The sequence below is a fragment of the Pristiophorus japonicus genome, chromosome 1, assembly GCF_044704955.1.
Source record: "Pristiophorus japonicus isolate sPriJap1 chromosome 1, sPriJap1.hap1, whole genome shotgun sequence".
Lineage (NCBI taxonomy): Eukaryota > Metazoa > Chordata > Chondrichthyes > Pristiophoridae > Pristiophorus > Pristiophorus japonicus.
The window spans coordinates 226,776,529-226,789,860 of NC_091977.1; the positions used below are offsets into that span (position 1 = coordinate 226,776,529).

Genomic DNA, 13,332 nt, shown 5'->3' on the forward strand with positions numbered 1-13,332 from the left:
GCTGTTTGTGAGATCTTGCTGTGCGTAAATTGGCATTCCTACGTAACAGTGATTACACTTGAAAAAGTACTTAATTGGTTGTAAAGCATTCCGGGACGTCCTGAGGTTATGAAAGGCGCTACAGAAATGCAAGTCTATCTTTCATTCCTAATCGCCTTGAGAGCTTTTAGAGTTAACCACATATTGTGGGACTGGAGTCACGTGTAGGCCAGACTAGGGAGTGGTGAAAGGTCACTAGCAACCCCAACCCAGTTGGGTTCAGATTTAATGGTAATTTTTTTCCAGATGCCATCCCACAAATGAGCAGATTTTTTTCAACATTCCAATTCACAAATGACCATTGTGGCATTTGAACTCACAACCACGCAGTTACTATTTCAGTGCCACATCCACTTAGCCATCACCTCCTCGGTGTTGCAGGCCTGGGTCTTAAACAGAGACAGCATTACATTAGCAAGACATCCCTAAAGACATGACCGAAATTCATTTCATTTATTATACCCACCCTCAAGAAACATCAGACAGAGGTGACCTTCACTGCTTCTCTCTGGATTTGATTCAGTCCCAGCTTCCAAAAAAACTATTACACTGCTGCTATCAGGCCGTGCCATGGGCTCTCCCTAATGTAAAGTAATTGTGTCACGCGCTCTTGATGTTACCCTGACTAATGATCTTTTACAACATCAATGCTTGCAGCGCAGCTTATTCCCCCATCTTGCCTCTTACTTACAGAAACAGATAGTCTGTATTATGCAGCATGCCAAAATTTCTATTAAACGACAATTGGTAAAGATGTACTACCCTGCACCATTATCTAAATCAGGCAGATTTTAGTTCTTTAAAAAAAATTAATTAAACAGTCTTTTAATTGTAATAAATGTCAGCTGTGCCTCAGTGGCTAGCACTTTTGTCATTGAGTTTGGAGGTCAGGGGTTCAAGTCCCTCTCCAGAGATTGAGCACAAAATCTAGGCTGACACACCCAGCGCAGTACTAAGGGAGTGCTGCACTGTCAGAGGTGCCGCCTTTCAGGTAAGACGTTAAACCAAGGCCCTGTCTGCTCTCTCAAGTGGATGTAAAAGATCCCATGGCACTATTTTGCTCATCAGTGTCCTGGTTAATAATAGCCCTCAACCAACATCACTAAAAAAACAGAGTCATTTGCTGTGTGCAAATTGACTGCTGCGTTTCCTACATTACAACAGTGACTCCACTTTAAAAAGTGGCTGTAAAGCGCTTTGGGACGTATAGCCAGAGCTATGTACAATGGCCCGTTATTTGCGGTCAGTGGCAAAACAAAGGCGTTTCTCTACTGGCCCCGAAGTAAGCTTCCCACCACTGTGGAGACACATTCGGCTGTTCCGATCTGCAGTTGAAATCAGCGCAAGTTAATGAGGAATCCCCAACAAAAGCTGCTGTGACATCAACTAACTGTCTAAGCGAAAACCAGGAAGTGAGTGAACTCTTTGATTCTAACATTTTAAAAAATTCAGAATGGCAGGCAGTGACTAGTGGGGTACCGCAAGGTTCTGTGCTGGGGCCCCAGCTGTTTACATTGTACATTAATGATTTAGACGAGGGGATTAAATGTAGTATCTCCAAATTTGTGGGTGACAGTGTGAGCTGCGAAGAGGATGCTATGAGGCTGCAGAGTGACTTGGATCGGTTAGGTGAGTGGGCAAATGCATGGCAGATGAAGTATAATGTGGATAAATGTGAGGTTATCCACTTTGGTGGTAAAAACAGAGAGACAGACTATTATCTGAATGGTGACAGATTAGGAAAAGGGGAGGTACAACGAGACCTGGATGTCATGGTACATCAGTCATTGAAGGTTGACATGCAGGTACAGCAGGCGGTTAAGAAAGCAAATGGCATGTTAGCCTTCATACCGAGGGGATTTGAGTACAGGGGCAGAGAGGTGCTGCTACAGTTGTACAGGGCCTTGGTGAGGCCACACCTGGAGTATTGTGTACAGTTTTGGTCTCCTAACCTGAGGAAGGACATTCTTGCTATTGAGGGAGTGCGGCAAAGGTTCACCAGACTGATTCCCGGGATGGCGGGACTGACATATCAAGAAAGACTGGATCAACTGGGCTTGTATTCACTGGAGTTCAGAAGAATGAGAGGGGATCTCATAGAAACGTTTAAAATTCTGACGGGTTTAGACAGGTTAGATGCAGGAAGAATGTTCCCGATGTTGGGGAAGTCCAGAATCAGGGGTCACAGTCAAAGGATAAGGGGTAAGCCATTTAAGACCGAGATGAGGAGAAACTTCTTCACCCAGAGAGTGGTGAACCTGTGGAATTCTCTACCACAGAAAGTTGTTGAGGCCAATTCACTAAATATATTCAAAAAGGAGTTAGATGTAGTCCATACTACTCGGGGGATCAAGGGGTATGGCAAGAAAGGAGGAATGGGGTACTGAAGTTGCATGTTCAGCCATGAACTCATTGAATGGCGGTGCAGGCTCGAAGGGCCGAATGGCCTACTCCTGCACCTATTTTCTATGTTTCTATGAGAGAGCCAAACAAAGATTGGGGCTCTTGCATGGGGAAAAGGTAAACCTGGAATAAGGATGAACAAACTTAAAAAAATAAAAACATTTGTTTAAACTTTCTTAAATATTTTAGTTTTTATTAAAATGGATAAATTTGACACTCCACAACATTAAACTTAGTTTTTCCAGGGTTACAACATTTGTTTGGCAGTCAATATGCTGTTCAAACCCAGTTATACCTAATCCAAAAGGGTCCAACTTTTAATGGGGTGGTTAACACCTGGATTAACATTATCACCTGTATCAGTATGGATTTATGAAAGGGAAGTCATGTTTGACAAATTTGTGGAATTCTTTGAGGATGTAACGAACAGGGTGGATAAAGGGGAACCAGTGGATGTGGTGTATTTGGACTTCCAGAAGGCATTTGACAAGGTGCCACATAAAAGGTTACTGCACAAGATAAAAGTTCACGAGGTTGGGGGTAATATATTAGCATGGCTAGAGGATTGGCTAACTAACAGAAAACAGAGAGTCGGGATAAATGGTTCAGTCTTTGGTTGGCAACCAATAACTAGTGGGGTGTCGCAGGGATCAGTGCTGGGACCCCAATTATTTACAATCTATATTAACGACTTGGAAGAAGGGACCGAGTGCAATGTAGCCAAGTTTGCTGACGATACAAAGATGGGAGGAAAAGCAATGTGTGAGGAGGACACAAAAATCTGCAAAAGGACATAGACAGCCTAAGTGAGTGGGCAAAAATTTGGTAGATGGAGTATAATGTTGGAAAGTGTGAGGTCATGCACTTTGGCAGAAAAAAAATCGAAGAACAAGTTATTATTTAAATGGAGAAAGATTGCAAAGTGCTGCAGTACAGCGGGACCTGGGGGTACTTGTGCATGAAACACAAAAGGATAGTATGCAGGTACAGCAAGTGATCAGGAAGGCCAATGGAATCTTGGCCTTTATTGTAAATGGGATGGAGTATAAAAGCAGGGAAGTCTTGCTACAGCTGTACAGGGTATTGGTGAGGCCACACCTGCAGTTTTGGTTTCCATATTTACGAAAGGATATACTTGCTTTGGAGACAGTTTAGAGAAGGTTCACAAGGTTGATTCCGGAGATGAGGGGGTTGACTTATGAGGAAAGGTTGAGTAGTTGGGCCTCTACTCATTGGAATTCAGAAGAATGAGAGGTGATCTTATCGAAACGTGTAAGATTATGAGGGGGCTTGACAAGGTGGATGCAGAGAGGATGTTTCCACTGATAGAGGAGACTAGAACCAGAGGGCATGACCTTAGAATAAGGGGCCGCCCATTTAAAACTGATGAGGAGAAATTTCTTCTCTCAGAGGGTTGTAAATCTGTGGAATTCGCTGCCTCAGAGAGCTGCGCAAGCTGGGACATTGAATAAATTTAAGACAGAAATAGACAGTTTCTTAAACAATAAGAGGATAAGGGGTTATGGGGAGCGGGCAGGGAAGTGGACCCGAGTCCATGATCGGATCAGCCATGATATTATTAAATGGCGAAGCAGGCTCGAGGGGCCGTATGGCCTGCTCCTGCTCCTATTTCTTATGTTCTTATGATCGCGGAAGAGCCAAAGTTTGCTTCAGTTTCCCTGATTTGACAGATTATGCTCATTGCCGGCTGTGGGTTGGTGGGTGGGGGGGGGGGGGGGGGGGGGGCGGTCACTGCGCAGTCAGAGTCGGAGGAGGAACAAGAGTCCGCAACATCAGGATTTCCACGTTGGGGTAATGACTTCGAACGCTATTCGTTCACTGTTATTACCCACCACAAATTCTGGATCTATATATTTGTTCAATTAGGCTAACTAGAGGCTTTAGCCCAGAGTATGGGCAGGAGAGTCTGCCTGGAGCGAGACAGGAAGAGAGTGGGAGAATAAGGCTGCAAGGCACTAGTCAGGGACACTCAACTAATATTGATTATTAATCATATTTTTATGGTCTACCTGAATTTTAAAGATTGCTAATGGCAAGAGGTAAATCACCAATAAGGAAACTTATTTTAGACTACAGAATAATATGGGTATGGTAGCCTAGTGTTATTGGACTAGTAATCCAGAGGCCTGGACTAATAATTAAGGAGACTGATTTCAAATACTACCATGGTAGTTTATGAATTTGAATTCAGTTAATTAAATAAATCTGGAATAAAAAGCTAGTATCAGTAATGGTGACCTTCACGCCATCAGATTGTTGTTAAAAAACCAACTGGTTCACTAATGTCCTTTAGCGAAGGACATTTGCTCCTCTTACCCAGTCTGGCCTATATGTGACTCCAAACCTGCCCTCTGCAATAGCCTAGCAAGCCACCCAGTTATATCAAACTGCTGCAAAAAATTCACCTTACAGATGAAGGCAGCTCACCCACCACCTTCTCAAAGGTAATTAGTGATGGGCAATAAATGCTGGCCTTGAAATATATAGAATCATACCGAACAATCTTTATCTCAAAGCTGCAAAAGTAACAGTGTGATGGTGGTTTATTTCAGATTTCCAGCATCTGCAGTATTTTGCCTTTTATATATAGGATCTCTGCAAAACATTTGTACCTGACGTTATGCCTCACACCCTTCTCCTTCCCAAACAGTGAGAGGTCGCCCACATCTGTAGGTAAAGTCACCCTGCTAATTATTTCTGCGTGAGACTTCAAAGTTATAGTCTTAATTGTAACACCTTTACTGTAGCCATCTGTACATCTGCAATAGCTGCGTAGAGGAAAACTGCTTAAAAAGGCAATCTTGATTGATAGTGGTAACCCTGTGTTAGGTCTGTGTGGGAAAAACAGATCGCAGTGCAGTCTTGAAATATTACGTAAGGCAGCAGAAAATGTTCATGAGAAGGATACAGCCAATCTTGACGCCCCAACCTGAGCTTCCAACTTTATATCCTTTCCATCAACAACAACTTGCATTTATATAGCACCTTTAACATAATAAAACGTCCCAAAGTGCTTCACTGGAGCGTTATCAGACAAATTTTGACACCAAATCAGATAAGGAGATATTAAAAGCTTGGTCAAAGAGGTAGGTTTTAAGGAGCGTTTTAAAGGAGGAAAGAGAGAGACGGAGAAGTCTAGGGAGAGAAAGTTTTAAGCATATGTGCCTTTCCATCATCCCAGCTGTAATAGGAGGAAGCAGAGGTAGGGAGGCGGAGAGGCTTAGGGAGGGAATTCAAGAGTTTAGGGCCTCGGCAGCTGAAGGTACAGCCGCCAATGGTGCAGCGATTAAAATCGGGGATGGGCAAGAATTGGAGGAACGCAGAGATCGTGGAGGATTGTAGGGCTGGAGGAGATTAGTGTTAGGGAGGGATGAGGCCATGGAGGGATTTGAAAATAAGGATGAGGCATTGCTTAACCGGGAGCCTAAGTAGGTCAGCGAGCACAGGGATGATGGGTGAATGGGACTTGGTGCGAGTTAGGACATGGGCAGCAGAGTTTTGGATGACCTTAATTTCCACCTCTGTAGCATTGCCTGCCTCAACCCATCTGCTGCAGAAACCCTTAGCCATGTCTTTGTCAACTTCAGACTTAACCACTCCAATTCTCTCGTCAGTGCTCTCCACTCTCCATGAACTTTAGCTCATCCAAAAACGCTGCTACCCGCATCCTATCCCACACCAAGTCCTGCTCACCCATCATCCCATGTCCTTCCTGAGCTACACTGGCTCCCGCTCCCCTATACATCCAATTTAAAATTCTCATCCGCGTGCTTAAATGCGTTCACGGCCTTGCCCTCCCTATTGCTGTAACTGCCTTTAGCCCTACAATGTCCCCTGTCTGCCCCATAACTCTTAGTACTTGTGACTATGGCTTCTTGTGCAACCCTCTTCCCTTCGCTCCACCACTGGCAGCCTTCAGACATCTATGCCCACCACCCCTCCTCCTCGAGCTGGAATTCCCTCACTGAACTTCTCCACTTCCCTCCTTAAAACCAACCTCTTCGACTAAGCTTTTGGTTCTCTATCTCCTTCTTTGGCTCAGCATCCATTTCTCTCCGACTTCTCTGTGAAGTACCGTGCTTTTCTACATTAAAGGCGCTATACAAATGCAGGTTATTGTGCCGTAACTCTAGATATTTTCGTTAAAAGGTAATGTCACGCATAAATGGTTTTTCCCCAATGTGTTCTGTGAATTAAATTTACTTTCAGCTTAAAAGAACTTGCATTTATATAGCGCCTTTCACCATCTCAGGATGTCTCGAAATGCTTTACAACCAATAAAGTACTTTTTAAAAAATGTAGTCACTGTTGTAATACAGGAAACACAGCAGCCAATTTGTACACAGCAAGGTCCTATCAACAACAATGAAATAATTACCAGATAATCTATTTTCGAGATGTTGGTTGAGGGATAAATATTGGCCAGGACACCAGGGAGAACTCCTCTGCTTTTCTTCAAAATAGAGGCTTTGGAATCTTTTGCATTCAATCTGAGAGGGCAGATGGAACTTCAGTTTAACATCTCATCCAAAGGATAGCCTCTCTGATATAAAGAAAATGTCCCAAAGTGCTTCTTAGAGACAGAAATTAGAGAGAAATGGTAGATAGCCAAGAGAGGGGATATTAGGAAAGTGATCAACAGCTTGGTCAAAAAGGTGGGTTTTAATGAGAGTCTTAAAAGAGAGGGAAGTGGAGAGGTTTATGGAGGGAATTCTGAAAAATTTAGAACCAATATTGCGCACTGTTCTAGTCTCCATTTTATAAAAAGCAGCAATGCATTTAAGGGGAAGCTAGATAAACACATGAGGGAGAAAAGAATAGAAGGATATGCTGATAAAGTGCGATGAAGAGGTCGTTGTGGTATCTCCCTCCATTGTAGTCAAAGAGTCATGAAATCAGGCAGTGTGTTCACCTATTCCTGGGGAAGAATCCAATGGGAAAGGATTACACTTATTTTTCCCCATCCTCTGTGCACTTTCTTTTTGTTCTTCCTTTCACAGACTCTCTCAGTGGGAAGGTTTATAAATCAACTTCAAATTAAATTGAAATGATCCTTATTAAAATCTATGTTTTCATGACACCGATAGTGTGGAGACATGAAACATATTCAGACAGTAATAGAGTACTATTTTTAAATGTACTTCCGTTTGTCACACAGCTCCAAAATCATGCAGAGATCCTTAATAGCACGGCAGCAATGTCTACTTGAGCTGCGTCACAGCACATCTTTGTGATAAAGCAATTGCCTTTCGTGCAGACTATTTTTAGCCTGACTGTAATTGCTAAATGTCTCTCCTTTGCACCAGAAGTGCTTTTATTTTTTTTTCCTTTGACAAGATCTCTGTGCTCCTTCAATTCTGGCCTCTGCGCATCCCCGATTTTCATCGCTCCGCCATTGGCGGCCATGCTTTCAGCTGCTTAGTCCCTAAACTCTGAAATTCTCTCCCTAAAACCTCTCTGCCTCACTCTTCTCCTTTAAGACGTTCCTTAAAACTTATCTCTTTTACCAAGCTTTTGGTCACCTGTCCTACTATCTCCTTATGTGGCTCGGTGTCAAATTGTTTCTGATAACGCTTCTGTGAAGCACCTTGGGACGTTTTACCTAGTTAAAGGCACTATATAAATGCATGTTGTTGTTGTAAAGCCAAGTAGATTGGTGTTGGTAATGTTTTTGCCGTACAAATAATAATCAAGGTTACTTCTGATAATTGGTTGCATTATTTTACCTGAAATTGAAGTAAGACTAATGGGACAATTGCTACAAAGTCATTTTTCAGCAAGCAGTAAACAAATTAAACTACCACCAACTGGCCAGCGACCAAAATCACCATCAAGAAATATTAAAACAGTAATCTTTTATGATTTGAAACTAGGCAGATTTCTAATCTGCTAACTTTCCTCACCCTAACTCACATACAATCATAGAAGTTTACAGCACAGAGGAAGGCCATTCAGCCTAACGTGCCTGTTCTTTGAACAAGCTATCCACTTAGTCACCCCATTCCTGCTCTTTTCCCAGAAAATAACACTGCTAATTTTTCCTTTTCAAATATCGATCAAATTCCACTTTTGAAAGTTACTACTGAATCTGCTTCCACCACCCTTTCAGGCCGTGCATTCCAGGTCACAATAACTCGCTGCATTAAAAAAAATTCTCATCTCCCCTGCTTCTTTTGCCAGCTGGCTTTGATTTTATATTGAAACAGTCTTGTGCTGTGGCCGAACCCTCCAGTGCGGCCTTCTACCTTGTACTCCGCTGAAAGGAGTGAGCAGCAGGACACCTATGAGAGTTTAAATTCGTATCAGATTGAATGGCTTCAGCTAAAACCCTCAAGTAGGGAGGTGTGTGTGAAATACGTAAGCTCCTTTTTTTTTTAAACAGACTCTTTTGTCTTCATTAACCTTCAGAATATCAATCAGGAATCTTCAGAAAATATAGTAAACCAGGATCCCCGTCTACGTATTCAAGTTGAGGTCCTGGGACCGAGAGGGTTACCCTCTGAGGAGAGATTGAGTTGAACTTGCCTATACTCTCTGGGGTTTAGAAGAATGAGAGGTGATCTCATTGAAACACAAGATTCTGAGGTGGGTTGACAGGATGGATGCTGAGAGGCTGTTTCCTTTGGCTGGATAGTCTAGAACTAGGGGGCATAGTCTTGAGGCCGACCCCTTATCCTGAGACTGAGATGAGGAGAAATTTCTGCGCTCAGAGGGTTGTGAATCTTTAGTATTCTCTATCCCAGAGGGCTGTGGATGCTGAGTCATTGAGTATATTCAAGACAGAGATCGATAGATTTTTGGACTCTAAGGGAATCAAGGAATTTGGAGATAGGGCGGGGAAGTGGAGTTGAGGTCGAAGATCAGCCATGATCTTATTGAATGGCGGAGCAGGCTGAAGGGGCCGTATGGCCTACTCCTGATTCTATTTATGTTTTTGTGTGGATTGAAGATCCCATGGTGCTCTACGAAGAGGAGCAGGAAAAGTTCCTTGTAACCAGGCCAACACTCCTCCTCGAGTAAGTACCACCAGAGAAACTGGGCCATTCATCTCATGGTTCATTGCGAGTGTGCATGAAAGAAAAAGTGCCTGCCAAATTTGCCTGCCTAACAACAGTAACTAACTGCACTTCAAAGTGTGTGAAGAGCTTGAAGCTGTCAAGGCCTTAAGTAATGCATTAGCCTGGCTTCCATCCACTTATTTGAAATCCCTTCAAAATAGGAAAGCTTATGAACTTGAGAAAAAAGACTTGGATTTATTTAGCGCCTTTCACAACCACCGGATATCACAAAGTGCATTACACCCAATGACGTACTTTTGGAGTGTAGTCACTGTTGTAATGTAGGAACAATATTAACTTCTAAGGATTCAATGGGATGACACTTCATGGATTTAGAACAATTTACAAAGATGTTGCCACTAAGTCTAGAGGCCATCAATATAAGATAGCCACCAATAATCCAATAGGGAATTCAGGAGAAACGTCTTTACTAGGGAGTGGTAAGAATGTGGAACTCACCACCACAGGGAGTGGTTGAGGCGAATAGTATAGGTACATTTAAGGGGAAGCTAGATAAACACATGAAGAATAAAGGAATAGAAGGATATGATGATAGGGTGAGATGAAGTAGGGTGGGAGGAGGCTCGTGTGGAGCATAAACACCGGCACAGATCAGTTGGGCTGAATGGTCGGTTTCTGTGCTGTACAGTTCAGGACTGCTCTTCTGCATACCAACAAGTCATTTTTAATACACACGAACAGCAAAACTACATTAGAATCTGACCTTACACAATGATGAAATTCATATAAATATTCTTGACATCTGAATTGAATGCTGAGGCACTTCTCAAGTAAATTCTGACACCTGCCAACACACAAGAATTGATCGTTTATATTTATATTGAAGGCGGCCCCTTGTCCCATACAAAAAATCTTCCAATCCAATTAAATAGAAACAGAAGCCAATTAAAATCCCTTTTGAAGTGGTGAAAACTAACATGTTATCTTTTGAACTCCTGACTGAAATAAGAACATAAGAAATAGGAGCAGGATTAGGCCATTTGGCCCCTTGAGCCTGCTCCGCCGTTTAATAAGATCATGGCTGATCTGATCATGGACTCAACTCCACTTTCCTGCCCGCTCTCCAAAACCCTTTACTCCCATATTGCTCAAAAATCTGTCTATCTCTGCCTCAAATATATTCAATGACCCAGCCTCCACAGCTCTTTTGGGGCAGAGAATTCCATAGATTTACAACCCTCAGAAGAAATTCTTCCTCATCTCCATTTTAAATGGGTAGCCCCTTATTCTGAGACTATGCCCCCTAGTTCTAGTTTCCCCTATGAAATAATACTATTTGTACTGATTTTGTACATACTGATATTAAAAGATAAAAAACACAAATGTTTTCATTTTCAATTGCGCTAAAATGGAAGATGGTGAGTTTACCAGCAATTTGCCTCAGTCCAGACAATCAGAAGGGGAACAAAATGGCCCATGCATACTACACTTCATTACATACGTTAACTTTAGGTTTCTTAATCTTGCAGCTCTTCCTCGCTGAGCACTTCGCTCAAGATTAGCGATGAATGCACTCCATATTTACTGAAGACTATCATTCCATTATATCTACCCAAAATGTTACACCTACCCACATCCCATCACCTCACCTAGCTACAACAACAACTTGCATTTATATAGAGCAAAAAAAGACCCTTTAATGTAGTAAAATGTCCCAAGTGCGCTTCACAGGAGCAATTGTCAGACACAATTTAACACCGAGCCACATAAGGAGATATAAAGTCAGGTGACCAAAAGCTTGGTCAAAGAGATAGGTTTTAAGGACCGTCTTGAAGGAGGAGAGAGAAGTAGAGAGGTGGAGAGTTTTAGGAAGGGAGTTCTAGAGCTTAGGGCCTAGGCTAAGACACGGCCGCCAATGGTGAAGCAATTAAAATCGGGGAAGCGTAAGAGGCCAGAATTGGAGGAGCGCAGATATCTTGTAGTATTTTAGGGATGAAGGTGATTACGGGAGATAGGGAGGGGGAGAGGCCATGGAGGTGTGAAATGGAGGATGAGAATTTTTTTTAAATCGAGGCGCTGCTGGACCGGGAACCAAGATAGATCAGCAAGCACAGGGGGTGATGGGGAGGAACTGGACTTGGTGCGAGTTAGGATAAGGGCAACAGAGCTTTTGCTCTTTTTTGCCATTAATCTACAGACACCAACTTTTCCAGACAGCGACGATTTCAACAATTTTTCTCACAGCACCCAAATCATTCATACACTCAGTGTGTCAATTTTCTCATCATAAATTGGCCTTACATCCTCTTGCTTCTTGCACGGCTTCAAGAGCCCAATCTCTCCTCACTCTTCTTGCCTGCATCACCATAATTCAAACACTTCCAGCCGCCTTAATTCAGCTTTCAAGGTCCAGTTTTTAAATCTGTACACTACTGCGAACCACACACAACGTTTTAAGCATTCTAAAAGTCGGTAGGGTCAATTCATGGCTGTTCAACTCTTCTTCGTGTTGTTAAGCGCATCTTTTTGCAATTGCTCTCATTCTGGAACTGAGCCTCTTTTCTCTAGAAAAGAGTAGGCTAAGGGGTGACCTGATAGAGGTCTTCAAGATTATGAAAGGGTTTGATAGGGTAGACATAGAGAAGATGTTTCCACTTGTGGGGGAGACCAAAACTAGAGGCCATAAATATAAGACAGTCATGAATAAATCCAATAGGAAATTCATGAGAAACTTATTTACTCAGTAGTGGGAATGTGGAACTAGTGGTTAAGGCGAATAGCATAGATGCATTTCAGGGGAAGCTAGATAAACACACAAGGAAGAAAAGATTAGGATATGCTGATTAGATGAGATAAAGTAAGGCAGGTGGAGGTTCATGTGGAGCATAAACACCGGCATGGACCAGTTGAGCAGAATGGTTTGTTCCTGTTATGTAAAATTCTATATAATTTAAGATTTTATTTCAGTTCCCTCTCCCCACCCCCATTATTTTGAAGAGATTATTTTATTTGCCATCCCTTAATTTCCCGCGCTAACTGATGGGGAGGACAGACTTGTGTTTATATAGCACCTTTCGGATCCTCAGGGCGCCCCAAGGCGCTGCACACCCAAAGAGATACTTTCAAAGCACAGTCACTGTTGTTATGTAGGAGAAACAAAAGCAGCCATTTGCGCACAGAAAGCTCCCGCAAACAGTAAAGGAGATAAATTACCAGTCAATCTGCTTTTTGGTGGTATGGGTTGAGGGATCATTGTTGGCCAGGACACTGGGGAGAACTGCATTGCTCTTCTTCAAATACTGCCACGGGATCATTTATACACACCTGCACAGATAGGTGTGTAAAGCGTAATGGTGAGTGTCACTATCTGGCTTGTAAACTATTGCCTTTATTTTCCCCTTTATTTTACTTTTACTCTCTCTTTTGTTCACTGCAGTTTACCTTATCCATCTCTCCTACACCTGTCCAAGTGGGAGGAGCTTGCTTCATGCTAATGACAACAGATTTTGCCTTTATTCCTTAGCAACAACAACTTGTATTTATATAGCGCCTTTAATGTAGTAAAACATTCCAAGGCGCTTCACGGGAGCATTATCAAACTAAACTTGACACCGATCCACAGAAGGACCTATTTGGACGGGTGACCAAAAACTTGGTTAAAAGAGGTACTTTTTAACGAGTGTCTCAAAGGAGGATAGAGAGAGGCAGAGAGGTTTAGGGAGGGAATTCCAGAACTTAGGACCTTGTCATTGAAAGCACGGCCGCCAATGATGGAGCAAAGGAATTCAGGGGTGCACAAGAGGCCAGAATTGGAGGAGCACAGAGATCTTGAAGGGCTGTAGGACTGGAG

The 13,332-nt window shown here is 42.7% G+C and overlaps 1 protein-coding gene across 4 annotated transcripts in view; it reads right to left on the reverse strand.

The window, feature by feature from the left end:
- The window catches only part of LOC139268710 (amyloid-beta A4 precursor protein-binding family A member 1-like), a 206,645-nt gene that overhangs the window by 109,274 nt on the left and 84,039 nt on the right, over nt 1–13,332 (reverse strand). The window contains exon 1 of one of the 4 annotated variants that reach the window (XM_070887315.1): nt 10,246–10,315. The exons of the other annotated variants lie outside the window; for them this stretch is intronic. The gene's annotated coding sequence lies outside the window, so the exon portion shown is untranslated. Of the gene's footprint in view, nt 1–10,245; nt 10,316–13,332 lie in introns of those variants that run through there. 4 annotated transcript variants of the gene reach the window in all.